We start from the raw sequence: 3,978 nt of genomic DNA, 5'->3' as shown, positions 1-3,978 counted from the left end.
GTCTTGGAGCCACAGTGGGAAATATTCCATGTGTTTCACCAGTGCTCCTGGATCTCCTCAGGGTCGCTGAGAGCTGTGATCAGCTGCAGCCCCAGCACGCGGCTACCCACGTCGCACACACAGCCCTGCAGGTGCTCTGCCTCACAGAGGAGAAAAGAGTTGTTATTTTAATAAATAAAGCCTTTATCCTTTCACAAATTGATGCCTGACGCTCATCTGTGCCCCTGCTCAGACTGGCTGATGGAGATTGGAATTCCTGATCCCGAGGCTGTGAGGGAGACTGTGGCTGGCAAAGGGGGCCTGGAGAGAATCAGGAGCAAACCCAAGGAAGGCTCTGACACCTCGTCCATCCATTGCAGGAGGACAGCAGGTCTTTGCCTTGCTCAGCCCTGAGAATCACCCCTCTGGCTGGTGGAATGTGGCCAGCAAAGGTGCTGGCTCCTGGGAGAGAGCACCATGGGTCTGTATTTTGACCCAAAAAACTGCTCTTGCTGTGAGTTCCAGCTCAGGCCAACTTGGCACATCTCATCTCCACCACTGGGGCCAGGGGCAGAGGAAAGGACTCAACAGTAGCTGGATAAATATGATAAAAATTGTCAGCTCTTATCATCTATAAAACCCAGTTATTATTTCGAGTCAAAATAAGGTGTGCTTTGCCCCAAAACTATGCTGAAGCAGGGTTTTGGTCATTGGGAAGAGAGGGGGGCTCCTCACCAGCACCCCCCCTGTGGGTTTCTGGGAGGGATGGGGCAACTGAGGGGGAGCTGGAGGCAAGCACCAGCACCCTGACTCTGTTTGAGCAGATCAAAAGTAAATTTAAAAAAAAGCAAAAAAAAAAAACACACACAAAAAAAAGCCCCTACAACTAAATAAAACAGGAAGTCCCTGCATCCAGGTGTTTCCCCTTGTGCCCTGCTGCCCTGTCCCCCAGCAGCCTCTGGCAAAGGCTGGGCTGGAGCCCCACTGGATGGGGTGTGGGGTTAATTTCTGATGCTCTAGGCACCATTTGTTGGGTTGCCTTCTTTAATGAGCCAAGCAGCTAATAGTTGCTATAAAGTTGTTTATTGCAGAAGCACATCAGTCTCAAAAGGCAAAAAAGTCACAGGCACTAAAGTCCATGCTAAGTTTTGGTATAAAGTCCCAAATAGAAGCAGAGGCTGCTCCTGGAGGTGTTGGCAGGGCTGACATTGCTGGGCAGCTCCTGTCTTCTTCTTGGGTGTTGATGATGGTGACAAAAGAGCAGTAACAAAAGCCAAAAGCAAAGCAAAGCAAAAAGCAAATGGCAAAAGCACCAGCTGTCCCTAATGCACGTTCCTATATAGAGACTTCCCAACAAGCTAAGACACAAACTCGAACCACTCCTTACCCTATTAGAATTCTAGTTTCTTAGCACACCAGGTTATGTACAAACTACACATATGGACAGTCTTGTTTTATCTGAAAAATGTAAGCAATATCCTTACTATAGTTTTGTTATGCCTAAAGATGTGTTCCTGGAGCTTCCACAGAAACACTAGTATCTAGGATTTTGTTTTTCAGCCTTCACTGGAAACACTTCTACTCTGACATCTGAGACATTTTATCCACGAAAAGCACATAAAGCTTATATTTAATTGCTTACTTGCTTGCTTACCTATTCTAAAACTTAAACTTACACCTCTACTTTATGTGTGAGTGGCTTAACCTACTTCAATCCGCCCAAAGGCTTTAATTCAATCCCCACACTCTGATTTCTCTCTGCAGAAGTCAGAGAGACCCTTGATTTTCTGAGTCCAGCACCAGGGCAGCGCCATCCCCTGGGATGGACACAGCAGCACAGCCCTCACCCATGCCCTGAGCTGCCCTGGCTCCTGTGGGTGATGCTGGGGATGCAGGCAGGGATGGCGCTGGGCTGGGACACAGGCAAGGAGAATCCTGCCGGTGCTTTAAGCAGGCAGGGATGCGTGTGTGGGCAATGCAGGCAGGGGTGTGGGAGAGCAGGTACCGGCAGGTGGCTGCCGTGGCTCAGGGATGGGCAGCTCCTGCCAGGAGAGCTCCCAGAGCAGCCACCCACGCCCGACTTCTGCTTTCCGTGTGGATCTCTGAGCAGCAGGGCTCTGCCGAGGAGCTGGGCAGGGAGGAGACTCCGATTCACTGCCTGGGACGTGGCATCTCCAACCTCTTCACGTCAGGGTTGGTTTTTCTTCCTTTTGCAAGGAGAGGAGGAGAAGGTTTGGACACCCAGGAGATGTTCTGGGGCCAGGTTTTAACTTCATCCTGTGCCCTGATTTCCTGCACCTCTGCTGCCTGCCTCGCTCTGAAACATCTGAATGGGATTTAGGTGTTAGGGGTGGCGTTTTTCCTGCTAGGCAGAGCAGAAGGAAGCAAATCCAGCTTTGCTCAAACCCAGCCACGCTCCACGGCCTGGGACGAAACCAAACCCATCCCCTTCAGAAGTGCAGATTTAGCAGGAGAAGTTTATTTCAACCTTTCCAGGATGTTTTTTAGCTGGAAGAGCTGTTGCTATCCGGGAGGCAGCACTTCTCTGCTGCTCCTGCTCTGTGCCTGATGCCACAGGCGTTTGTCACCTTTTGTCCTCCCCTGCCTGGGCTGTGGCATCGCTGTTGACTTCAGCCCCTCTTGCTGCACTGAGAAACACAGCAGAGTTTGCCAGAGGAAGGATTTTTGTGTGGTTTGTTGCGGGGCTTGTTTTTCTTCTCTTGGCCATGTCTCAAGAACGTCCTGAGTGAACTTTTTGGACAGTTGTGCTCCAGCGCCTCAACAGCGATGTGCTCTGTTTGCTTTTTCTGACACAAATAAAGCTGGAGCTCTGCCAGGGAGGAAGGGGAAGGAAGGCAGGGGAAAAAAAAAAAAAAAAAAAAGCCATGGTGTGAGGAATGCCTTTTGCAGAAGTGCCTGAAGGGAAAACAACGACAAAGGAGAGCTGGGTTTCTCCAGGACAGTCGGCCAGTGCGTCCCAGGGAGGTTCAGCATCTCTGTTCCTCCAGGACAAGCTCTGGGCTCCTCTCAAACCATCCTGTTGAGGTAAGGCTTAAGCACTCTTCCTAAGCCTAAATAAAAACTGTTATTTTGAAGGTATAAAAACCCCCAGTAAATTATAATGCTGTTAATAACACAGGGTGAGGGTACAAATGTGTGGGTGGGGAACGGGGCATCTTTCTAATAGGTTGAGTCAAGTTTGTGATTAAGCTTAGGGGTGTTTAAAGGCAACAGAATCTTTTAAACTTTACTTTGAGGTGAAATAACACACAAATGGAGCTCAGATTCTGGCAGAGGTTTATTTCCAGTGTTTCTCAGCACTATAAAGAAGCAATAGTTTCACCTCTGTATTTTAAGTGATCCAGGATGTACGAGGAGCAGATTTCTTTCCCTACCCTCCAGCGAAAGCTAAAGTTTGAATTTAAAAGTTCTGCCCATCAAACGCTGTAAAAAATCCCAGCTGAAATACCACAGGAGCAGAGAAATCACATTTCCCCCAGCTGCCCAAACTCTGCGGCAGCACGGCCGGGGTGACACACGAGGGACATGTGGGATGTCCGGGGTGAGCTCCCGGTGTGCCACCCCTCCACCCCAGCCAGGATCTGCCGAGGTTACTCCAGGGGGCTCTGGCAAGTGGCTTTATTAGCTGTGACAGAAACCCCGTGGTAGAAGTGACACGAAACATCCTAATCCTCACTTCTGTGGGGTGAAAAACAAACCAAGTAATAGCAGGTTAAATCCACAAGGAAGTCTAGAGGTTGTTACGCAGGCTTAATTCAAATTTTTATATACCTGGGTTTAGCGAGATCATCAGCGAGGAAAAGAAATCTGTTTAGAGATGATGGCAAAAGCCAGGGCAAGTGTTTGCAGTGGGCAGCCCATTTATTGCAGCTGCTTTTCCAGGATTCCAGTGCCTGCTGTCCCATCACAGGAGACTCAACCCCTGAGGGCTGAATAGAAATATTTGGAGGAAGATAAAATCTGTCTTGCCTGTCAGCA

The sequence above is a fragment of the Cinclus cinclus genome, chromosome 20, assembly GCF_963662255.1.
Source record: "Cinclus cinclus chromosome 20, bCinCin1.1, whole genome shotgun sequence".
Taxonomy (NCBI): Eukaryota; Metazoa; Chordata; class Aves; order Passeriformes; family Cinclidae; genus Cinclus; species Cinclus cinclus.
This window is presented reverse-complemented; position numbering follows the sequence as displayed.